The sequence below is a fragment of the Podarcis liolepis genome (genome assembly GCF_965112155.1).
Source record: "Podarcis liolepis genome assembly, chromosome: Z".
NCBI lineage: Eukaryota > Metazoa > Chordata > Lepidosauria > Squamata > Lacertidae > Podarcis > Podarcis liolepis.
The window spans coordinates 27,523,364-27,549,447 of record NC_139570.1 but is presented as its reverse complement, the minus strand read 5'-3'; the positions used below and the strand labels follow the sequence as shown (position 1 = coordinate 27,549,447).

The following is a 26,084-nucleotide window of genomic DNA, read 5'->3' as shown; positions in this document are numbered from 1 at the left end:
AAGGTCTGGTGGGCCACATTTGGTCTCTTGGTCTGAGGTCTCCCATCCCCATCTAAGAGCATGGACATCATTAGGGGGTGGCTCAGAGTTCTGTGACCTTAGTCTTTTGCACTGAGCCTCCCTCCCTTTAAATTTTTTATTAGACTTATTATTATATTGTTATGAGTTTGGAGTTTTCCATTGATGTGACCTAGAAATAAAGCAGCAAACTGGAGAGAGGATATGAGCAATGTTTGAGAGCAATGTCTGATCTCTGTTTGAATCCAAAGCTGCAGTTATGCAGAAAATTGACTCTTTAGGGGTGCTAATGCTGTGTACCCCTCTATCATTGACTCAGGTTGTATATATGTGTAAATATATACCATATATAATAAAGGCACTACAGTCTCTGCTGTGCCTCTTTCCAAAAGGAAACATGAACCCTGGGTAAGTGCCTGAAACCCTTAGAATCTCACATCACTCTGAGATTGGGGTGGCATGCAAGAATATCATTATTACTTACTATTACTTATGATGATGGCGAGGGGAGCTGGGTACACTACAAAGGCCCCATCCACCTGCCATCTTAATTTGCTAAAGACATCTAATACATATAAATTAGCATATGCAAGTTTGAGCCATGGGTCTATGCCCCAGTCCCAGGAACATCCCATCTAAGAGAAAGCATGAGACTATTCTTGGCTTCTTTGGAAAGCAAACAGCAACCCCAAATCCTGGGTGTTGATTTTCTTCAGACACCACCCAAGCTTTTCGGTCTTGAACAACACAGAGAACATAACATAACATAACATAACATAACATAACATAACATAACATAACATAACATAACATAACATAACATAACATAACATAACATAACATAAAATATAGAGCTTCAGAGGACAGCTTCCTAGAGCAGATCTCAACACCAGGCTGGCAAATATATGCAGTGGTTTCCCAGCTGTGGTGGATAACACCATTGTATTGCCAAATCCTCAGGGGCATTCCAAAGCTTCTTTCACACTAGCTCACATTGGCAGGCATCATCAACAATTTGGCCAAATCACTCATAAAAAGAACACAAGAGTAGAAGACCGAGGAAATGGCTTCTCATCACTCTCAAACCGTAAGAAATCAGGTATAGCATAATTCACGGAGAGAACAATGTAAGTAAAACATACATTCAAGGGCAGGGAACAAGGACTATCTATAGGCTTAGCAGATTGACAAGTCCTCTAGAAACCAGAACGTCTGTCAAAGACATAACAAAAGACAGACATTCCTAAAGTCCAGAAGGATAACAGTCTTGCATTATTTATTTGAAACATTTTTTATACTGCCAGTCATGAAAGGATTTCAGGATGATGTACACTGTACATACAACATCTGCCCATCATAATGCAACAAAACTATCACTATAACTGCCAATTACATGGAATACATATAACAACAAATTACGAAACTCATACTGATCAGTGTGTACAATATCTTATAATAAACATTTCAAAAATTATTTCAAAAGGTCTGGCCATATTCTTGTGTGCACTGAAGGATTTATTTCTGTCATGTTCTGGTGTCGTTACAAAAACCATTGATGATTGCCAAGTATTATAAAATGAAAAGGGACTAGAATTTCCTCTGGCAGCTTTGAGTCTGCTTATCAGTTTCTCAGCCAATGCTACTCACCATATTATTTGAATATTTAAACCTTCCTCATGTTTCCGACACTTGGCAACTTCCATGCTCGCTGCCATTAACACAAAGGAGAGCAAATCATTGTTCAGTGATCCCTGAGGGTGGGTAGCTCTTATGCCCAACAATGCTAGTTCAGGTGTCATATCTATTATCATTCCACACATTATTTACATTAACCGCCCCCCACAACCAAAAATATTTTTACAACCTCCCCAATGCCACCACATGTGGACATAGGTACCTAGAGTGTTACATCCCCTCCAGCAGGCTTGATTAACTTGGAAATTCTAGAAAGCTGTGCTGGTGTGTTGGACTACCTATGTCGTAGCTTCAGAGTGGATTTCCAGATCTTGGAGGAGAATGATTTCAATGGTCTCTTGGTCCATAGCGCTTTCCAATTTTTGTTTGAGATTTGTAAACCTAGGTTGGTTTCCCAGAGTACTCTGCCCCACCCCTAAAAATCTAAGTAACTAAAACAAATAACACTCCTCTTCTAATTCTCCTAGCCTCACTCTTTAGTTCCTCCCCTTTCTCTAACATGTCTCATGCCCACATTGCTTGATGATTTTTAAGCCAGCAGCAAGAGATGTCACAAGGATGGCACTGTTACCTTGGCAACTGGAGCTGGGTGGGGGTGATTAGCAAAATCAATCCTCTTGGCAAACTGGGAATATCCCCTCACCCACCCAAGTTTAGGATATTCCACCATTCTTCAGCAGAGCTTCTCTTCCTTTGAGAAAAATAAGTGTTAGCTAAGCTTTAATAAGTTTAGTGGCTAAACTAAGCTTTAATAATAAAGAAAACTGTAACAAAATAACATAATGAAACTCTCAGTGGTGGATTTACGTATAAGCTAAACAAGCTATAGCTTAGGGCTCCACTCTCTTGGGGTCCCCCAAAAAAATTTAAGGGGAAAAAACCTGGATGTACATTTCCAAAATACAAGATAAAAAACAAATAAAATAAAACCTACATACAGCAACTGTGTTTTGTAGGTTCCTGTCTGTTATCTGCAAATGGCTTTAGATACCTATTAGGTCCATAAATTACCATATAGCATATATTCAACACAATAAACAGCGACAATTTGCTGTTGACAAAGGACAGCTGGACATATAAAGGGCCCCATTACCTTCAGTAGCTTAGGGCCTCATCAAACCTAAATCCGGCCCTGAATGAGAGAAACTAAATACAACAACATGAAGCAAGTCTGAGGCAAGAAGCAAGAAGAGGCAGTTGGTCCCTCTTAACTGACATTCTTAACGGAACACAGGCTGAAGGGGGGGGGCTGATTCCGGAGCAAAACACACAAGCCCCGCCCACCACATACCCAACATTCTACTGATCAAATTAGACCCCAGTGTTTTCCTTACGGCAACTCACCTACCTGGACCATTATCGCTGATCCTCCAGAGTCTTGGTGTTTCTTTGAAACTTTGAGGCACCTGCTGCTCTGACTTCATTAAACAACATTTCTAAAGGGAAACCATCCCAGCCTCCTTCTATGCACAGCATAAAACTCATACCTCCAGTGTCTATGGGAAAGGTTGTGGCTCATTGGAAAAGCATCTGCTTTGTATGCAACAGGTACAACAGACCTGTGGGACAAATCAGCCACATGTACTGTAACCAGCAAGCTTAGCTCTAGTAAGTGCATGAAGGGGTTAAGGCCATAGAGTAAGCTGTTTTCCCAGACTTAACTAGGTCATGCCCCCTCACCTTGGAAGGAAGGAAATCAAGTCCGTTTGTTTGTTTGTTTGTTTGTTTGTTTGTCTCTTTTTTTGCACTGACCAGGAAGGACATCTTTGCTGATCACTCCAAGTCCAGATGCTTGTGTGGCTTAAACAAGCCATCTTTGTGTTTCTATACAAATAAACTGGAAACACTTAGTCTACCATGTGAACTCCATGTGTAATAGAGGTCTGGATTTCAGTAGTCTGCCCATGAGGTCTGCAAGACTTCAGGAAATGACCAGGCCATCTTGCTGCTGAAGATTCCTTTATGTCCTACAGCTCTACAGTTTATAATTCTACTATCTTCACACACACACACACACACACACACACACACACACTTCCTCCACCAGTTGACCTCAGCAGATGCTGCTGACTGATAACCCTCCCCCATTTTTTGCTCACAACAATCCTGTAAGGTAGGTTAGGCTGTGAGGCTGTAATTGACTCAAGGTGACCATGTGAGCTTTATGGGGAAGCTGGGATTTGAACCTGATATCTGAGTGTGTTACCATGTGCATTGGGCAGACAAGGTGGGGGCAACACAGAGCTCAAACAATTATCCTTGGTATCAAAATTGGAATGCTAAAAGTATGTAACCTTGAAAAATCCAGAGGCCCAAAACACTGCAACTTGATGCTTGTGTGCTTCAGTGTGTGGGGACTACAGAGTGGTATGTATTGGAGTTGTGCTTAGAAGTCTGGTTTTGTACTTTATCCAGATAAAGCAAAATTTATTCCACACCATCACCTCCATGTGATTGTGCTGGTTTGTGGCAGGCTGGGAGTGCCATTGTGTGGTTCGCCTCAGGTGCCAAAATGTCTTGAGCCAGCCCTGGAAGAAGGATAGGGTAAGAACAAGGAGTTTAGGATGATGGCAGCTGGTGCTCAGGCTTCCTCCATAAGAAAAGTCTTGCTAGATCAGGCTAAAGGTATATGTAGTCTGTTCCCATAGTGGGCAACCCAATGCATTGGGGGTAAGGCCACAGCAGGAAGCATTCTGCTATATTCCATAGATTTTTATTGATCCTGAGTTGTCTGAAAACTTTGTGACCACTTTGGGAGATAGTACACTTGCAAAGCGTTAAGTCAGTGATTTCAGTAAGTATATACCTAAAATAATGGTCATGAAGGCCAAAGAGAGAGAGAGAGAGAGTGTCCTGGGCAAAGTTTTCTCCAGCAGGAACTTTCAGGGAAAGCCTTGCATCCCCTTCCTGTCAAACGAGGCAATGGGGTTGCCAGGTATTTCAGTGGTCAGATCAGCCACAGTGGGGACTGGTGGTGAGACTGGCAACCGTATCTCTCAGGAGTGCCTGGCTTTGAGAGAAAAAGTGCAAGGCAATGCAGCTGCCATCTTACATTATCCACAGAATACCTCTGGGCCCAACGCTTGGCACTGCATGCCTCAGTAATGCTATGCTGGGGTCCAATAGTTGGAGAAGTTCAATTATTGTGGGTTTGCTGTGTTTCAGAAAATGTGAATAAGGTGGGTTCACCTTTAAATGCAAACAACTGGGTTTCTCCTCCATCTTTGACTGGGTAGGTTATTTCAATAGCAACCCTGCTCCTCCAGGGAGCATTTTGACACTACACACAGAAACAAATGCCCCCAGTACTCGGTCAAGGTCCATCCAGTTCACCTTAGCAGTTTAATATCAGGATTTGATTTACACAACAGGCTTTGAAATCATGGCCTGGAGGGGAAAGGGTCCATCTCCTGTTTCTAATTTATTTTATATGGGGTGGGAGGAGTAGAAGAGCAAGGAGAAGTCCAAGCAGGAGGAAATATATAAAAAGCTGGTGCCTAGGAGACAACAACCTCTGTTCCCTTTCCGTTCTGTGTGGACTTGGCGTCTCCCGTTCCCTAAGGTATTATCAAAGGAAGCACTTCAGTCAAGAGAAATAGACAGTACTGCCTCCTTCAACAGCCACTTTCTCTGGTATTTGATGTGAGATTTCTCTCAGAAATAAATAGAACCCAGCTCCCCTTTGCTCCATTCTCTTCCAGTGAGCTGGCCTGTCACCTTTGATGTCACTAGGCAAAGACGAGCCTCAGACTAAATGGCGCCCCAGACAAGAAGCATATTCAGGCTCCCCTGCCTGTTTTTTCAATATTTGAATGCTTCCTACCCCCTTGCATTTATAGCCCAATTCAAAATACAGCTTTTGCATACATTAATCACCCCACTGTATGATACATTTTGATGCATGGATCTGATCACTATTGCTTGAGTCCAAAGGACAGCTCAGGAGGCCTTTATTTATTTCATAAAATTTATACACTGCTTGATTGTAAAACAAAACAAAACAAAACAAAACAAAACACCACAAAAAACCCACACGCCCTCAAAGTGGTTTACAAAGTGGCATGTCAAAGAGCAAGCCAGAAGTAAGAACCAAAGGATGAAGAACAAAGGGCTGCATCAGAGTTCATAAAAAACTTGTTCCTCAAGCAAATCCTAATCAGAACAGCTGGCCCTTTTAACTCCTTCCTGCCAAGGATTCAATAGTCAGCATGGATGGGCAAAATCAGTCTAGGGCAGAAGAAGGGAACCCTTTTCAATCCAAGGACTACATTCCTTCTGGGGCAACCTTCCATGCCCACCATGGCATGCCAGTGGTGGGTGGGTGGACCCACAAATAAAAGTGGGCAGTGCAACAAATGCAATTTTTACCTTTTTTACAGTAGGATAAGTTCTACACACATTTACAGATCCCTCTTGTTTTCCATACACACAACTAAGAGGCATTATTGGAGGTCAGGGACACATTCAAGGCACTTGGAATGTGCAGCAGGGCTAGCGAGCAGCGTAGGCTGGGAACAGGGGTGTGTGTGAGGACTAGGGAAAGTTCCAAGGGCCAGACAGAAAGGCATTGTGGGCCGCATTTGGGCCCCAGCTTTGAGGCTCCTCCCACCTCTTGTTTAGGGCCTGAAGGACCTTCACTGAGAAGGCACCTTTTGAAGTTCATTGTTTCATCCCATGGGGCCACTGCAGAAGGATGCAGCAATTTTCGATTGCCTGTGAAAGATAGAGATGGGGGAGAATTTCAGTTTAGTTCACATTTTAATACAAACATGCCCTCAAATGATATACAAATGGAATATAGCTGCCGTTTAAATTTCTCACGACTTAATTTTGCAGTGCAATTCTCACAGCAAAAAACTGTAAATGTGTATATCAGAGGACAGTATTGCAAAACATTAGTGAAGTAAACATGCATTATATATGGAGAAATTTCTTGCAAAAGCATGAATATCAGAACAGAAGAAATGTACACTTAAGAGATAGCAAACCCATGGACAGCCAGTTAAAAGCAGCCCACCTGATCCTTTCCCCTAAAGAATTACTCCATTGCCTGTAACAGCGTCTGGACACTTAGAAATTAAGTAGGTGCAGAACCAGAACCACATACACCTTTCATTTTATCACCACTGCTCTGGCAAAAGTTTTGTCTGCTTGTTTTTTAAAAAAATATACTTTGCCTTTTGGGGCCAAATAGAGAAAATATGTAAAGATGGGGCAAAAATGTGCAAGTACAATGTACCGCTGAGGTGAAGGGCAATAAGCTCAGTAGTGGTATGGCACCTGCTCTGCATGCAATAGGTTCCAGGCTCCATCTCCAGCATTTTCAGGTATAGAATGTCCTCCTTCTGAGACCCTAGAGCATGGGTAGGCAAACTAAGGCCCGGGGTCCGGATCCAGCCCAGTCGCCTACTAAATCCAGCCCACGGACAGTCTGGGAATCAGTGTGTTCTTACATGAGTAGAATGTGTCCTTTTATTTAAAATGCATCTCTGGGTTATTTGTGGGGCATAGGAATTCATTCACCCCCCCAAAAAAAAATAGTCCGGCCCCCCACAAGGTCTGAGAGACAGTGGACCAGCCCTCTGCTGAAAATGTTTGCTGACCCCTGCCCTAGAGAGCTACTGCCAGTGTCAGTCAGCAATACTGAGCTAAGATGGACTAACTCAGTACAGTGGTACCTCGGGTTAAGTACTTAATTCGTTCCGGAGGTCCGTTCTTAACCTGAAACTGTTCTTAACCTGAAGCATCACTTTAGCTAATGGGGCCTCTTGCTGCCGCTGCGCCGCCAGAACACAATTTTTGTTCTCACCCTGAAGCAAAATTCTTAACCTGAGGTACTATTTCTGGGTTAGCGGAGTCTGTAACCTGAAGTGTATGTAACCTGAAGCGTATGTAAACCGAGTTACCACTGTATACTGTATGTGCCTAAATTCCACACACAGAAGCTAACAGGGTAGTCTACAGAATTCTTCCTAAGAAGTAAAGGGTCTCTGCAGATGTCATTTTTATTGTGCATTCATAATGGACACAAGGCATCGCTGTCAACGTTGCCCTTTTTTTTAAGGGAAATTCCCTTATTCCGAATAGGATTCCTCACAAGAAAAGGTAAAAGTTGACAGCTATGACACCAGGAGGTTATACACGATCCTGCTTTTCAATACTGTTTGCAGCTGCAAAAGTTTCAGTGTAGACATATCCCGTAGCTTTCCCCTGGCATCCTGTAACTTTTTATATCACAAATGTTCGGGAGGGGGTGTTGAGGGGTCCTGTTTTTGTTGAGCTGCAGTGCAAGAGTGCCCTCTAGGTAGCAGTAATGTGGTAACAGTAGGGAAGCATCATAGAAAAATTAATAAAGCGGAATGAGGTGCTGATGGCCTAGTATAAATCCACCACTAATGCATTTTTATTGTCAGGAGACACCCACAAAATAACCATCACCCTGGAGTGGTCCTAAGTCCCAAGGAATTCAGTGGTGACTTACTATGGTGTTTTGCAGCACTCTGTAACATCTACCTGCGCTCATCTGCAAGGGGCATATGTCAAGGCATTGTTTTTCTTGTAAAAGAAAGAAAAAAGCATCTTGTGTTTCTGTTACTTGTTTTGTCAGCCTCTCGAGGCACTAGAGTCCTCTTGCAGCAATAGTCACCTTATCAGATATGTGGCTATATTATTTCTATCCTCCGGGGATCAGGTATAGAAGATGGTTAATTTCAGGTGTGTTCATTGGTTTTTGTTTGTGTGCGGGCAGAATTCATGTGGGCAACAGCCTAATTAATCTCCAACCTAAATTAGATTACGATAGAAGTTATGTGTAATGGTTGTCAATTGACCAGAAAATGCACCCTGGGCTGCTCCTATGCCTTTAACAGCAGCTTCATTTGCAGGAATCAGCAGGTGAAGTTTGATGCAGGGTCCTAAGAATTAGGCTCACCTGCTAATGTTGGCAGTGAGTTTTTGCTGTTCAAACACAAAAGCAAAATAACATAACTAAGCCCGATACAATTATTATGATAGAAACATCTGATTGTCCAGTAACCTAACATCTTCATTGCACATAACCATTTAAAGTAAACTGCACCAGCTGCAGTATGGACACTTCCAGACGGTCGTTCTCTTGAGGTGGGATTCAGTCATATAGCAACAACTTCAGGTTGCACAATTATAGTTGATGGGGAGGTCCTGGCAATAATTACCCTGCTTCCTTCAAAAGATCAGACTTTTGTGATAAGGAAAATGATGAGGAAACACTGCAAAATGTGGGATAATACTTGTTTTGATAGCATCATCTAACCTTTCCGCAAACCAGAATGAATCATCATTAAATATCCAGTGTCCTCTAATCTCCCAATAAACAGATCAGAACGAATGCTCAATAAGCAGGCTAATCAAGTAGCACCCTGGGTAGAATGGCAAGGGTCAGACACTACTTGGTGTTTCAGTGCCCATGGGGATATGTTTACATGAGCGCATAAATGCACTTTCAACAGCACTCAGGATAATTTGTTAGATTTTTAATTTTAGTTTATATTGTTTATCAGCCACATAGCAGCCTCTACCAACCTGGTGCCATCTAGATGTTTTGAATGACAAGTTCCACCAACCCCTCTGACATCCTGCACAGCGAACAATGCATGTTGGGAGGACAGCATGCCACTCTAACAGCATGGGGTGGTTATCATGAGGAGAGGAACTCTGTCAGATACCTAGCTACGAAGATGCAAGGGTTTTATGTGGTTTGATAACATACTGGACATCAGAGCTGATCTCGCAAGATAGTTGTTCCATGATGTATCATTGCATTATCAGTTGGTTTTATTGTGGCTGCATTCTACACTAGCTGCAGTTTCTGGGCAATTTTCAAGGGCAACCCTACACAGAAGGCATTACAATAATCTTTATAGGAGGTAAATCAAGTGCAGGGCAGTAGCAAGCAGAGGCATACCTAGGCACCCTTGCACCCTTGGCAAAGAGTTGCATTGGCACCCCACGTCCCTTGATCACTGCCGGCTCTCCTATCTTTCTTTTCTTTCTAAGCCCTGCTGGGTGCTCTGCTCACACTTCTGATAGTGCCGCTGGCCAATGCCAGCCGTCAGATTTCTCCATCAAGGCACCCAGAGGAGCCTGTGTGCCTTGGCAGCTGCCCAGAGCAGCGGAGGCGCAGCCTAGGGAGCACGTGGGTGGGTGGGTGGGTGGGCTCATAGCCACTCCAAGCCAGACTGAAAAGGCACAATTTTGTATGCCTCTGGGCCTGTTGGTCCCTTGGCTGGGGGCCATCATGGCCAACCCCTAGATTACACCCCCCTGGTGGCAAGGCTGTCTAACAGAAGCAACATGGGAGACATATTTTGTACACACACATATAATTTTTATATATAATAATATATATAATTTTAATTAAATTTTCTGTTTTACAATTTAAAATACTTATTTTAAGTGACTTCCCCTCTTCTCTTTTCACGGTTCATTTTATATATCATAAATACCTGCATATTTTACAAAAACTATACCATTTAGTATTCCATTATTGCATAAGAAGGGGGGGTAATAGGCTGTGAAGTTTCCAGTTGACCATTGGTGTTTGGATAGCAGACTGAGTGGCACACCTGTTACCTGGGCAGTCTTCCCCACTGTGGTGCAATGTGACATGTTGCAGGACTATATCTCCTATCATCCCTGACCACTGGCCATGCTCGCCGGGGCTGATGGGACTAGGAGGGCACCCTGTTGATGGCACCCTGTTGACTGCATCCTACAGTCATGTCATACACATCTGTCTTTGTGGCCACACTAGAAGAGTCCCTGGCAAACGCAGGTAACAGGTACTGTGTGGCAGGAGTAGAACTGAAGCAGTGATGGGGCAAGGGCAGAGGTTGGCTGTCATTAAAAGCACCCAAGAGTTCCTGTTTTCATCTCTGGTGTGGCAAAGAAGGTGGAATCTCTACAAAACATGCCTGTTCTTTCAGAGCAGGAAGCTCTCCTACCAATAACAGCTGGTGGTTGTATTTCACAAGGAAAATGCTGCTTTGAAATCCACTCCTGAAAAGCCTGGGTCCCAAGTGTGCCAGTGTTAGAGATGTGGAGCGCTGAGGTGGAGGCTGGCAATGAGCTGCAGGAAATATAAGGTTTGATCATGGAGAAGCTGAAGCTCATCAGTGAAGCATATGCTGTGCATGCAGAAGGAACCAAATTTGATCCATAAGGGCATCTCTAAGCAGTGCTGAGAACGTCCTCCATCTGAGAACCACTGCTTGTACTGAGCTTGATGGACAAATGGTCCGATCCAGTAACCTCCTATGTGCCAAAGCACAAACAGAAGACAGAGTTGAAGAGTGTAGCTGAGGCATTTGGACCAGGCCCAACAATTTCACAAAGAGGCTGAACAATTGACCTTTCCCTATGATTCCCCCTCCCCTAAAAATATCTCTGTTACAGGATGCAAACTAATTGGCTGTGCTCAGCTAGTGGGGGGGGGGGGAGGCTCGTTGCTTTCTGACTCATCCACTCAGACAACAATGGACAGGAGAAAGTTCACAGTCTCGTCATTGGGTTCTGTTTTCTTGACCACAGCTGAACTCTGGCACAATGAGGGCACAATGTATTGCCTGGATGAGAACTCTGGGTTTGAAATATTCTGGTACCAGGAGGGGCCAGAGGGAGCGGCTGGTGTTGCTGCTCAGAGGTGTCATAGAACAGGGACAAAGTGCTGTTAGAATGATCTAATCTCCTGAGGCACTTTTTGGCAATTCTCTGTGTGCCAAATAAATAAGCTTTTCTTAGAGAAAAACCCACTAAATATGATCTGCAGAGGAAGAGGTATGATACACCAGTGTTTCCCAACCTTCCAACCTTGTTTCCTTCCTGTGCCCCCCCCCCCGCATAGCCAAGGGGGGACAGGGGGGCAGCTGCCCTCCAAAATAAGTAAAAATCAATACAAATCTGAGGTTCTGACCCCCTCTAACAAAAGCTTTCCCCCCTAACAAAAATCCTGGCTACACCCATAGCCCCCCTCCTACTGGTAGAAAGGTAGCTATTTAAATGTTTTGTTTGTAAATGGAACATGTTTTATTTATAGTTTATACAATTTATACAAAATTCAATTACATAAAATGATAGGAACATATTGAAATATTGTTGAAGCAGAAGAACATAGAATCACAGAGCTGGAAGGGACCCAAGGGTCATCTAGTCCAACCCCTGCAACGTAAGAAACTCAGCTAAAACATCCATGACAGATGGCCATCCAACCTCTGCTTAAAAACCTCTTAGTCCAGAACCAACCAAGGGAGATTCATCTTCCATGTTTTATAAAAAGTAAACACTTATTTGATCCCAGTTGTTTGACGTAGAGGGGTAAACTTACAGATACAGTCCAAAAGGTGCAAAGCGAGTTCTGTATGTATGGGTTAATTTTAAAAAGCAAGTGGTCCTCACTGACCAGGTGCAAAAAGATCTTGTCATCCTCAGGAGCCCTGGCTGCCTAGATAAAACACTATAGCCCCACACACCCTTACCTGGGAGTAAGGCCCACTGAACTCAGTGCGGCTTTCTTCTGAGTAGACACTTAGTTATTTACTAGATGCAGGTCAGTAGCACCAGACGACCCTGCTTGGCTAGGTCTGGAGAGGATTTCACCCTGAGCCTTGCAGGGGCAGATCAATGCTGCCAACAGGTTCTGCCCCTTGGCAACATCCAAAGGCCCTGATCCACTAGACGCTGGGGTGAATTGCACTCTGCACCTTGCAGAGTCAGTCCCAGGCTGCCACTGGGCCCAGCACTGGCGGCAGCAACAAGCAGCTCTGACTTGCCCAGCCCTACCCATTGCCACCCCACCACCGCACTTACTTGACCTGGGGGTTCTGGATTGTGGGCTCTACTGGGCAAAACAGAGGCCTCAGAGATCACCCTCTCCCACCGGAAACAAACCAGGACTGCTCCAAGAAAACACACATGGCAAAAAGGAGATTAGGCCCTGGTGGGCTGCCCCCTTATCAGCTCGTGATTGGCCTAGCAGATAGGCAGCCAATCAGGATTACAGTGGTGCCTTGCAAGACGAAAAGAATCCATTCTGTGATTCTCTTCGTCTAGCGGTTTTTTTCGTCTTGCGAAGCAAGCCCATTGAAGGATTAGCGGATTAGCGCTATTAGCGGCTTTTAGAGGCTTTTAGCGGCTTATCTGCTGATTGGATCAGCTGATAAGCGGCTTAGCGCTATTAGCGGCTTTTAGCGGCTTATCTGCTGATCGGATCAGCTGATAAGCGGCTTAGCGGCTTAGAAAAAGGGGGGAAGGGGAAAAAACCAGCAGGAACTCGCAAGACATTGTCATCTTGCGAAGCAAGCCCATAGGAGATTCGTTTTGCGAAGCACCTCCAAAACGGAAAACTCTTTCTTCTAGCGAGTTTTCCGTCTTGCAAGGCATTCGTCTTGCGGGGCACCACTGCATTTAACTTCTCACTTCCCTTTGTGGTCCCTAGCCTCACGATTTTTACCTGTGTCCCCCTTGGAATATCCGGGAGGTGGGGGCCAGGGGGCCATATGGCCCCCTGTTGTGAAACACTGGGATACACAAGCATACATAGGGTTGCTATATTTCAAGAAGTGAAAATCAGGACAAAAGTTGTTGCGCTTTTTTTTGGCAAAACCGCAGAAATTGAAGTTTTTGAGCTATTTTAAAGGGAAATTGCCAAAAGCGACACTGCCCACAAGGGTTGACATATGTCCAGATTTTCCTGGACATTTTTAGCAATTTCTGCCCAGACACTCCCTCTGACTGCAGTATTCTGGCTATGTCTGGGAAATTCTGGACAACCCTAAGCATACACAGCTAAGGGTTCAACTGCCTGTTGTGAGTCTGGGCAGATGTGTCTTGATGATACCTATTGCCCCTTCCAAACCTGCAATCCTTTATCAGTGGCAGTAGAATCTGTAAGCAGGAACCTGTTAGATCAGTTTCTTTGTCAAGGTGTCTTCACCACTCAGTTAAGTACCTGTCATCCACAGGTACTTAAAAAGTGAGCTTTGTTGCTATAGAGACAAAAGGGTGGGGGCGGACATTTGCTGCCTCAAACTGAATGCCTTTTGGGGACCGAAAGGCCTAGAAGTGTAAGTGTATGAGAAAGAGTTTTGGCTGACGCTGGGAGGTGGAGACACATGATTGCTCTGTGCTGGACAAAAGAAAGTGAGCTTGGGGCTTCCAGGGAAACCTAATGGGGAAGCAAGAACTTTTGCAGTGTTAATGCTGTGAGCCACTCTATCCTATGCTCATGTTGCATATATCTGTAAAAACAACAACAACAAGTATCCTGAAGACACCACCAGAGAGCACAGAAGCCTGCCTAGAGCAAGGAGGTTCACACCCCACAACGGAACAGCCAAGAGCATGATCCTGGGCATTGGTCCTGGTTGTGAGGTGGGCCTCCCTTCTGTTTACAATGGTTTGCGTACACATAGCTGTCAACGTTTCCCTTTTTTAAGGGGAAATTCCCTTATTCTGAATAGGATTCCTCACAAGAAAAGGGAAAAGTTGACAGCTATGTGCATACATGTGTATGAGATATCTGTGGAGCAAACTGCCCAGATACCATTGATAAATGGGAAAGTTGTCACCGTACCTGACAAGATGCAAGTACAGCAGATTGCAGTCTATAAAACACTATCAACAAATTAGTTGAGGGGAAAAACAAAAAACAAATCAATTGAGACTCATGCATTGTAGGGGGTTGAACTAGATGACCCTTGAAGTCCCCTCTACAAATCTACAATACTCTGATTCTATGACTGCTGCAGTGAAGGGTGGTATAAAGATACCTTAATAAATCAATAAATACTTCCTCCTTCATCCAGCCCTGTTTTGTGTAACATATAGTCTGTTACAGAGTACCTGAGAACTAAAAATTGTGCACTCTTTTCTGATCTTTTGGTTGATCCGAATAAATTTATTGTTCAGTTGTTTATTCTGAAGTGTCTCGCTCGCTCCCCGATTATGGACCAATATGTTTTTGTTTTTCGATTTTATTTGCTCATTATTTAACAATAGCTAAGAAGCAGAGACAGGGACAGGAATGTAACGTTGCCACTAGGGGTCACCGTAACACCAAGCAGAAGTTGGAATTTTGTGAAATGAAAGCTTCCCCTTAACGTATTTCTTTTTGGGGTTCATAATACGGACTAATTTCAGTTTTTAAAAATAAAGTATTGGCACTGCCAGATATTTAACTTGGGATCTTTTGAATACAAAGCATATGCCTGATTTCACAGAAGATACCACAAATTAACCATGTGCTGTGTGTGGGGGGGGTACTTCCTTTTGTCTGTTCTGAATCTCCCACTGTTTTGCTTCATTGGATGATTCCTGAGTTTTAAGGCTCCTTCAGACAACCTGCTTATTAAGCATTCATCCTGATTTGCGTACACAGAATGTCAGACCATATCCTGCCTTTATCCGGAGCATTTTATTGGATTTTCTGCAGAGTAGTTATACGACAATGAGCAGCCATCCTGATTTGCTTGTAAGGTGTGTGTGCGCGTGTCTTCCTGTTAATCACCCATCCCATAATTTTTCAGTGCATTTCCCCAACTTGCTCACCTGCTTTCAGCCCTTAATTACTGGCTCTGCAGCTACAACCAACTTTATAAAGTCACCACTCGCATTTCCCTAAAAAACAAAGAAAGCCCTAACAATATGCCAGGAGACTGGATAACAATACTGGAGTGTGCTGCAGGGTCATAATACACTACAGTGGTACCTCTGGTTACATACTTAATTCATTCTGGAGGTCCGTTCTTAACTTGAAACTGTTCTTAACCTGAGGCACCACTTTAGCTAATGGGGCCTTCTCCTGCTGCCGCGCCGCCAGAGCAAGATTTCTGTTCTCATCCTGAAGCAAAGTTTTTAACCTGAGGTAATATTTCTGGGTTAGCGGAGTCCGTAACCTGAAGCATATGTAACCTGAAGCGTATGTAACCCGAGGTACCACTGTACTTTCCCCTGTCTGCAGTAAAGTGGGTTATGACAAGACTGGACTGTTTTGCTGGGCTGGTGTAATCCCCATTCTTTCAGCCCCCACCCCACTTCCTACAATATTAGTAAAATATCAATGGACTTTCTCTGTGTTTACATTGCTACGGTAATTTTTTTTAATGCTTACAAGGTCTACACTTTCTTGTATGAAATAAGATCAGAGTTGGAAACATCATTGCCTCTGTTGCAAACTAGTTTGGAGAGTAGGTACACTACTACCTTGTCGAAGCTGCACTCAGAATAATAATAGATTTCTCATGTTTTAAAAAATGAGCAGAATAGTATAGTACAGTGTTTCCCAAACGTTTTTGGGCAACGGCACACCTGCTTACCGGAAAAAAATCTCGCGGCACACCACCATTAAAGCCCCGCCCCGTGACGTCAGCGCGCAGCGTCACGTGGGGGGGGGGACACGCACAAAAGTGAACGTTTTTTTCCTTCCCCTTGCCGGGGTGGGAGGAGGCAGCAGAGCGAGGGCAGCTGAGGCGGCGGCGGCGATAGCGGGCGGAGGAGGAGCCGTCGCCGGGAGTTGCTGCTGCTGCTGTTGCTGCTGCTGCCCGGACATGCCGGCCTCCTCCTCCTCCGCTGTCTCGCGCTCCTCCCTTTTGCGCGAGCTGCCCCGCCGCTCGGCACCACCACCGCGGAGCCGCCCCCGGCTCGACGCGGATCCTCGCCGCCGCCGCCTCTCGTCGCCCGACTCGCCCGCCTCCCTCCCACGGCACACCAGCCGGTGTCTCACGGCACAGTAGTGTGCCGCGGCACACCGGTTGGGAAACACTGGTATAGTACATGTATATTTTGCCTCTTTTCTTGGGTTCTACAAGGGCTACAAATTCACAGTAGGATTCAATTCAGAGTATGCCTATTGAAATTAATAGACAGTCATGTCCATTTACTTCAATGGGTCTACTCTGAGTAAAACTTGGCTGAATGTCACCTTTGCTCCTGCCGCAGCCTCTAAATGACATCTGGGAATCTGTGGATTATGGGAAAGGGGAGCAATTGCCCCCTTACCCTCCTAAAGATGTCAATCATCATTCTACTTGTCCCACTCACAGGGCTATTTGAATGCCTAGCAACCAACACATATTGCATTGGTCATTGACTGCTAGATGTAATAGGCCTGGGAGAGCGGGGAGGGGGGATTTTAGTATTAGCCACAACCAACACATTTCCTGTCAAAAAAGTCAACCAAGTTGGAATGTAAGTCTTGGGTAATTGGGAATACATTCTCCAAGGTTTAGGAGATGAATGAATTCTGCATATTGTGCAAAGACCCATCCAACCTTAGGTCACATTTTCATTCTGACCCTTTGGTGGATGTTCTCCAACAGCCTCAGGGGTGCCTCTGACCATGTCTAGATAGGATCTTCATTACCACCAAAGAATTTAAGCTTGCCCCCAAACATTTCCATTCTCATACCAAAAATGTCATCCAGAATAGTTTGCACATCCTATGCCCACCCTGCAAATGTGTGTGCATGTGTGTGTGTGTGCGTGCGTGCGCATGCCTCCATTATTATTATTTAAATCTGAAGCACAAAAGAGACTGTTGCCCTAGATGTGCACTAAAAATAAAGAGATTAAAAATAAACCCAGAGAATGCTGTGCATTTTAATTCCTCATGAAAGCCATTGAGGGTTTTGGGTTTTTTTACTGTCATCCTCTAGAGGCAGCAAGGAACAAACAGCTTTCAAGAGAAAGGAGTATCAGATGCTGGCAGATAGTGTTGCTATGGCAATTTCAATTTTGCACCTCTGTGGTTTGATGTAAAGGTTTATGAAGGGCATCTCCTGGAAGAGTTATCACCATTATGGCTAGTACTGCAGGTATCACCACAGACAGGTTAAAAAACTTCAGTGCATTAATTCTGCCCATCACGTATAAGGAGACTTTCCTCAAATGACTTTGCAATGCAATCTCAATGTATACTTAGAAATCCTACTGAATTCACTAAAAGAGCTCCTTAGAGAAATTGCAAGGAACTATATCTTGTATTGCTGTTGGAGTGTATGCTAGAGAACTTGAAATCAAGAGAGCTGACATAATTATGGCTGCTACAAACATGCATATGTTGCAGGGTGTGCGTTCTGTTCTGTTATTGCCTCTGTGGACCAAACTGCATGTGATGTTAAACACATGTTAAAATAACCATGCTCAATTGGCCACTTTCATTTTTGAGAAGAAACAGCTGCAAGGCCTCATTCTGGTACTTCCTCCCAATTGGTACAACCATGCCACGTTTTACTGAAAATTAACTTCCTATTGGACAGCTCTCCCACCCCACCCCCCACCCCATGATCTGTGGCAATAGCAAACAACTAAGGGGTAATTTTTAAGCAGAAAATGGATGTGGGCTGATTCCAACCAGGAACACATTCCAGATCATGGCCCTGGGTTGCTTTGTCTCCAAAATAAAAGCGGCCAGGTTAAGCGTGGCTTTTTAAATGTGACTAACACAACATGTGATTTGGTTGTCGTCCTCCCTGCCCCATCTCTGTGCCTCTGTAATTGAATATCTATAACTTGGACCTTTGTGGGAGGTGGGGAATGGTGCAGCTTACACTAATCTATTGGGGGACTGTTGTCATTTAGAAACAAAGAATTCTAGAGTTAGAAGGGATCCAATGGGGAATCAGGTCCAACCCCTTGCAATGCAGAAATCCCAGCAAAAGGTGATGTTTTACGTGTCACTGGACTTACTAGCTTAAGTGGGCAAGCTGAGCAAAGGAGAGGTGGGACAATAATACCACAAGGAATTTGGGTGATATTTAGAGGTCTTAGGATCAGGGGGTGTGAGTAGGTGGTGGGTCTGATCTACAATCCTGCTGTGTTTGTGAACAGAGCAATGCACCAGCAGTAGTGCAGTGACAAATCCTGAACTGCAGGAGCTCTTCCTGGCAACCTCTACAGCCACACCCCTATAGCTGTGCCCAGTAGATGTTGGCCCATTTGGGCAAATGGGGCCCTGCACCACCAACCTCAGACGGCCCTTAACCAGCTCCCACCTGTCTGTCTTCTTTCTTACAACTAATCCAGGAGGATGGCTCTGCCTGTTGCTCCACCTACCATTGGTCTCCCTGCCCTCCACCCATCCAGTCCCAATGGGCACCAACCACCATTGGCTACTCCTCTTAAAAGACTATGCAGCAAAAGTGAATTTTTCACCAGTGCTTAGAATTATGGCTACAACACCACGCCAGGCTTTTCCCCTCTCACCTCCTCTTACACTTTGCTTAACATCCAGTGTGATGAAGAGTTCTGGTGGACTCAGATGTTTGCTTGCTATTCTGTGACATTTTGCTTCAGCATCCTTTGGGGTTTTCAAAATAAAACAGGGAGTTTAGTCTTTAGCAAAGCATGAGAATGGGTCCCTTCGAACTCTACAATTCCATGATTCTATGAATGCCACCTGCCTTGTTTCTTCTTGATTTATTTTGGTCCACTTCTTTCTGATAAAAGTTAACTAATTAGTCGTTTCACATGCATAACACTTCTGCATGGGGACTTTATTTATTATGCTTCAAACTCAAAGGTGCAAAATTCCCTGCCTATACCATACAAGGAAATTTGGCATTCATAATATTTTTGTTTTCTTTTGTAGAAATTGTTTCTTACCTAACATAATTAAATTAATTAGTTAATTAAATTTATTAGTCACAATTTTTTTTGCCATGGCAACTTAAAGTTACTTAAAGCATTTTAAAGCAGAAAACCAAACTCGTACATGCATTAAAACCGGCATAAAAATATTTATGCCCTGCTCTGTTTCTTTTGTTATTAATAGATGAATAAATATGAAAAAAGAAAGAGCAAGAGAGAAGGAAGGGGGGCAGAGAGAAGGGGGGGCAGTTTTCCTGCCTGTTGTTGGCTTTAACCCTGCCCATCATTTGCATGAAACCTGCACTATGTAGACCCTCTTGCCTGATCATACCAGGAACTGCTCAAGTCTGTTCTCCAGCATTGTGCTTTTCATTTCTGTTCTGTGCTACAAGAAACTCCCCACTGCACAGTTTGCATTAAAGTTTTCTTGTCTATGCATCCTTTGTTTGATCACCTCTTTGTGATACATTTCATAACACCTCGCAGATTGCCTCTGAAGAAATGCAACCTCCCACCCCAAACAGGAGAAAGGGTTCCCCACACCTTTTTACTGCATCAGTTGACCTTTTTTTGGAAAGGCTTTTGTTGTCGTTTTTAACTCTTACACCCCACCCTAAAGCTCTGGTGAATTAATATCGTAAGTATTGTGAAAACAGCTAAAGCCTGGGTCACTGCAACCTGATGTTATCAGTGAGCCACCATACCCTTTTCTTCTCTGCACCACTGAAATGGTTCTCCAGAATTCTTGCTTTTCATCTGCTGTGAACCTCAGAACCTGTCCCTCCATGAAGCAAGTTTAAATAACTCCCACAATGAGCATCCATCACAAGTTAATTAGATAACAGCAGCATCTACGTGGCTGTTATAATTTCCCATTACATCAATCTCTGGCAGAGAATGAAAGGTCATTTTTGTAAGTTGATTTGCTCTTGGGCAATGATCACAGTTTCATTGTGAGACAGACAATTATATTAAAGTTATGAAACCAGGTGGTTCAAAGCAGCCTGGATTGCTCTCTCTTATGGCTGTCCAGTAAAGTGGGGGGGGGGGGGTTGGTTGGGTCCAGAGAGTGGCTAATGCTTGATTTATGTGAGGCGTTGGTGCCTACTGCCTTGAAATATGCAGTGGGGCAGCCTTTCCTAAACAAACCAACCCTGGACCCCTTGAGCTGGATTGGCTATTGAATAGTTACAAATGGGGGAGGTGGGCAGCTGCAAGCAGAGGTAGATTTAGGGCAGCGTGGCTGGTTCCACTGCAGTGGCCACAGACTCATAAGTCAATACATTCTACTGCAAAATAAATTGTATAAATGACTGCCCAAATAATAAATTCAGTTGGCAATCCTATGCATCCTTGGGAGTAAGACTTACTGAAGTCAATAGGACTTCCTTCTGCATAGACATGCATAGGATTGCACTGTCAGTAGCAGAAGCTCTCAATATTTTTATTTTTTTTAAGTATAGTAAAAGATGTGTGTATATCTACCATTTCATTGGGGGGACCTCTTGCCCAGCCCTCCAGACCACTCTTCCCAGCCCACTCCATTCATCAGCTTTGCTCTCCACCCTCCTTGAGCCCTTTGGCTGCTTGGAATGTGTCCTTGAACCGTGACAACACCTCTTCCTTGCCTGGATGGAAGAGGAGAGAGGTAGGGGGATGTGGAGGGTGGTGCTGCCTGGTGTTTATTGTGACTGGCAGGGCAGAGGAAAAGGAGACTAAGAGTCAACGGTGTCAGAAGAAAGCAAGCAGAAGAACCCCACCCAACCATCCCACTATATAGAAGGATCTGGCAACTTCTGTCTCAGTGTATCTGAAGAAGTGTGCATGCACATGAAAGCTTATACCCATAACAAACTTAGTTGGTCTCTAAGGTGCTACTGGACAATTTATTTATTTATTTTGACTGTGTCAGACCAACACGGCTACTTACCTGAATGTTGTACCCAGCATTAAGGAACCTAATATAAGAAGAGTCCTGCTGGTTCAGGCCAATGGCCCATCTAGTCCAGCTTGCTGTTCTCAGTGTGGGCAACCAAATGCTGCAAACAGGAGATTCATAAGCAGGACCTGAGTGCAAGACTACTCTCCTCTTCTGTGGTTCTGAATGCTTCCGAATACAGAACATAACAGTGAAGCTAAAGCATAGCCATCATGGCTAGTAGCCATTGATAGCCTTATCCTTCATGAATTTGTCTAATCCTCTTCTTAAAGCCACACAAGATGATGGCCATCACTGCTTCCTGTGGGAGTGAGATCTATAGTTCAACTATGCACTGCATGAACAAGTAGACAACCAGGGCCTACCCATGGGTTGGATGCACGTAAAAAGACAGGCAGGGAAGCAATTAAGAATTGGAAATCTACTACATTTTCAAAGGTAGTTTGTCCGTTTGTCCTCTGCAGATTCAGACACATCTCGATATATCATTGCCAAACTCAGCATGGTAGTTCCCAAGGTGGGGGTGGGGGTTGGATGTCGGCTGCCATTTTGAATCAAGATGGGAGACCTAAATATGACCTTGACATAACTTCACCTGTTTTTTGGTATTACAGGTCCAAACTCCTACAAGTTAACTATCCATTTAAAAAACACAATGCTTTTAGGTTTCTACAAATTTCCGGGAAGCGCTAGACACTCCTCATGAATAAACAAACAAACCAAACCAAACAGATCAAAACCCAGGCTCTGAAGAAATTTGATGTGGTGCATGGTAATCTACCATTTTTTAAACAAGGCCTCATAGAAAGTTTGCTCTGCTTCACTTGTGAGAAGAAATGGTTTCTACCATTTCATGTATGTGTAAGACATTTCACGCTTGTAATTTAAGGGAGGGCAGAGAAGCTGTCCCTGTTGGGCCTCTACCCAATTCAATTTTGCACTTAATTTTTACAGCCACTTACCCTCCTAATCTCAGCCTTCATTCTGTCCAAGCCATAATTGCCCGCCAATCACTCTTTGTCTGTTTATACCTCCCTCCTGCCTTTTTTCTAGTTTTGCCCCTGCCCTCCTGCCACTTCCTTAAATTGAATTAGGCCTAATTAGATCATGCAGCAAGATGGATAGCATATCACTGTCATGGCTCCCTAAAGGCACACAAGCAACCTCTTCCATTGCCACCTGACCCCCAGGTCCCCACAGGAGAGGATCTCAGCTTTTCTCTCAAGACCTGGTGACAGGTGCTGCCTTTGCTAATGGCTTTACACAGATCCAATTGAGGGGATGTCGGGTCAAAATGGGTTACACTTGCTTGGCCATAGTGATTTTAAGGACTGTTTATCATACTGACACCACGCTTTTCCTCTATGCTCATAAATTGGGTACCTGACAGAAAAAACACCCTGATCGTCATTTCTTTGTGCTTTCTTTAAGATCTGCATAACAGATAAGGCTGAAAGCCATTTTATGCAAATGACTGTTGGAGAAACCCTGAAACTGAGAGATTGGAACGAGGACCCTAAAATATTAAATTAAAATGACTACTCACCCCACATGAATTAGAAATAATAATAACAATAATAACAAACCCTCAAAGTGATGGCTTTTATGAACATACAGAGATTCCTTATATTAAGTCAGTCCATTGGTCCAACTAGCCCAGCATTGTCTGCACTGACTGGCAGCAGCCCTTCAGGGTTTCAGGCAGGAGCCCTTCCCAGCAGTATCTGGAATGCCAGGAACTGAAATGAGGACTATCTACCGGTACATAAAAAGCAAATGCATTTTCACTGGGAGACAGCCCTTCCCCTTCATGCTGGGCAGCTATTTGTGTATATACCCATGCCGCTGAAGTTCAGAATCACCTTGGTTCCAAATATGTTTTTGCTGATCTTGTAAGGCTCAGGTGTATTACAAATTCCTCTGAGAAGTTCTTCTCTGGCTCAGAATATAAAAAATTCTGCAGATGGACAATCAGTCATTAGGTTGATTTTGTACTATGCAGTGCAAACATTCTTTAATGTCAGATCCATACTCTGAAGAAACTCAGCATATTTATTCAGACATAAGTTCCTCCAAAGTACAGAGCGACTTGCTCTTCTTCAATAACTGGGTGTTTAAGACTGCATCCCAATTAAGACTCTGAATCACTGTGAAAGTACATAAACAGCAAAGCTTTTTAGAATTGTTATATATAAAAAAGATAATCCTGCACTGATGTGTTTACGCCAAGACCATATAACACCGATCCTGAAAGACTTACATTGGCTCCCAGCACATTTCTGAGAACTATTCAATATTGGTGCTGACCTTTAAAGCCCTAAACGGCCTCGGCCCAGTATACCTGAAGAAGTGTCTCCACGCCCACCATTCTGAAGCTGGACCCTGACTGGTTGTAAGGCAAAAGGCAGGCTGGTGGGAGCTAGCTGAGGCCAGGCTAAAGTTGATAGGTCAATGCCCACTTCATGACATGGTTGCTTCAAGATTGAATTACTGCAATATGCTATCTGAGGGGCTTCCCTTGAGCTTGATCTGGAATTTGCAGTTAGTACAGAATGCTGCAGCACAGTCGCTGACAGAAGTGAGGCCTTGTCAACATGTAACACATGCTCAAAGATCTGCACTACTTGCCAGTTTGCTACATGGCCAAATTTGAGGTGTTAGGAAATGTATTTTTTGTGAATTCTGCAGTAGGAGCATTTTACCTAAGAGATTGCATTACCCCCATAATATGCCCACTCTGCTGTTTTGATCAGTGGAACTGGCACTGTTACAGGTGCCACATAATACTCTTTCTACATTTGTAAGAACTCAATCTTTTAATGTGGCAGCACCTACACTTTGGAACTCCCTGCCTATTGATATCTGGCAGGCAGCTTCACTGTATACCTTTTGGTGCCTGATAAAAGCATTTTTGTTTAGATAAGGCTACCCAGATGATTAGAAAGTTGGTGTGAGCTTTAATCTATTTTAGGGTATTTTTTTTAAAAAATAACATTTTGGAAGTCTTAAATTGTTGTTGTTAATTATTCTTACTGATTGTTTTATCTTTTTTGTAAACAGTTTTCAGGTTTGCTTGTTTTTACAAGCAGTGTACAATTGTTAGGAAATGAATGAATGGATGGATGCCCCATTCGCCCTAATGGACCAGCCTCCCTTGCTCATTCGGCTACTTTGGGGGTTCCCCCTCCAGACGTTTTTTCTTCTCAATATGTTTTGTACTTCTGCAAAACTCCTCCAAGCCTGGTATTTCTTCTGTGTGTGGCTGATGCAGCTTTGACTCTGTAAGTACCAGCAGCCATGCCTGAGCATCCGAAATAGCAGGAATAGCCAAGCTAAGCTTAGAAGGCTTTTTTTTTTTAAGGGGTTGGAATGGAATTAAGCTTTTTTCTTTTAGTTGATTACAACACCCACTCCCAGATGATGTTCAGTAAGAATAAAACAGCTGGGAAGCCAAGAGCATCTGCTAATCTGTGTTTTTTACCTGGAACCAGCCACTGCACACACATCTGGTGTCCTCTCAGCAGCATCAACTGCCTCAATAAATCCACTTGCGGCCAAAAACAGAGGCTCATATTCTAAACCCTGTAAAAAGAGAGTTGCTTAAACTCAGCAGTGTGATCGCAAGGTTCAGAAAAGGGAAATCAATATGATCAAGGGGGGTGGAGTGAGTCACCTATGAAGAAAGGCTGCAGTATTGGGGACTTTAGGCGAGTAAGAGGTGACATGATATAGGTTTAAAAAATTATGCATGGCATGGAGAAAGTGGACAGAGAAAAGTTTTCCTTCCTCTCTTGCAACATTAGAACTTGTGGCCATGAAAAGAGGCTGGACATTGGAAGATTCAGCACAGAGGGAAGTCAGTCCTTTATGCATCACAGTTAAACTATGGCACCCACTCCCACAGGAGGCAGTGATGGCCAACAACCTAAATGGCTTTAAAAGAGAATTAGATAAAATTCATGGAGAGCTATTGATGGCTATACTCTGCCTGCAATGCTTCCACATACCAGTTGCGGGGAACCACAGGAGGGGAGAGTGCTTCTGTGCTTTGGTTCTGCTTGAGAGTTTTCCACAGACAACTGTTCAGCCACTGTATGGACCACTGGCCTTATCCTGCAGGCTTTCCTAATGTTCTTATAATACAGGAGTGTATACTGTTTATACTGTTGCAATGGGAGCTTGGTGTGGATGTCATAGCCCCCACCCCAGTCTGATTTTTTTTGGTGCATATGGCCAAACACACACTTGGCTTAGTTCTAGCTTTCATGTTCAAATCAATAACAGTCAGCTCCTCCCTCCCTGCAAAGCACACACACACTTCTAGGGTCTGATGCTACTCAAAATGGAAAATGCTGCACACAGCATTACAAAGGTACATACACATGTGCAACTGTTTACCCAGATTTTTTTAAGAAATAAAATTTCTAGCCTGGTTGGGAGCATCACATTTGCTGTGTGCACCTGTGACATCCCAGTGACACCATTCATTTCAAGTGGGGAGGGAGACTGTTCAAGTAATGCATAGGGTTGTTGCTGGCCTTCCATGGTTCAGTGAAGTCTGAGTGCAAAAGCCTGGTGACTTGTTCAAGACCAAGAGCCTATATACATTTTATAAGCCAGTTACTGCTTTCATGCATTCCAAGCGGTTTGTGTGTACATTAGCTCACTAGACCCAGATCTGTTTCTCTGTAGCACTGCAGCTGTAGCCCTGAACTGGTGCCTGAAATCTATAGTGAGCTGGAAGACCAATAAACTAACAATGAATCCCGGGAAGGCAGAGGTGCTGATCATACTCTCCCTAAACGAGAAGGTT

General features: G+C 43.9%; 1 protein-coding gene and 1 long non-coding RNA gene across 2 annotated transcripts in view; one reads left to right on the top strand and one right to left on the bottom strand.

The window, feature by feature from the left end:
- The window catches only part of ARHGEF9 (Cdc42 guanine nucleotide exchange factor 9), a 286,345-nt gene extending 283,494 nt beyond the window's left edge, over nt 1–2,851 (bottom strand). Inside the window, exon 1 of the mRNA XM_083484960.1 lies at nt 2,807–2,851. The gene's annotated coding sequence lies outside the window, so the exon portion shown is untranslated. The remainder of the gene's footprint in view (nt 1–2,806) is intronic.
- LOC310698370 overlaps nt 1–26,084 on the top strand; it is a 758,866-nt gene that overhangs the window by 283,422 nt on the left and 449,360 nt on the right. The gene's annotated exons all lie outside the window — the stretch shown is intronic.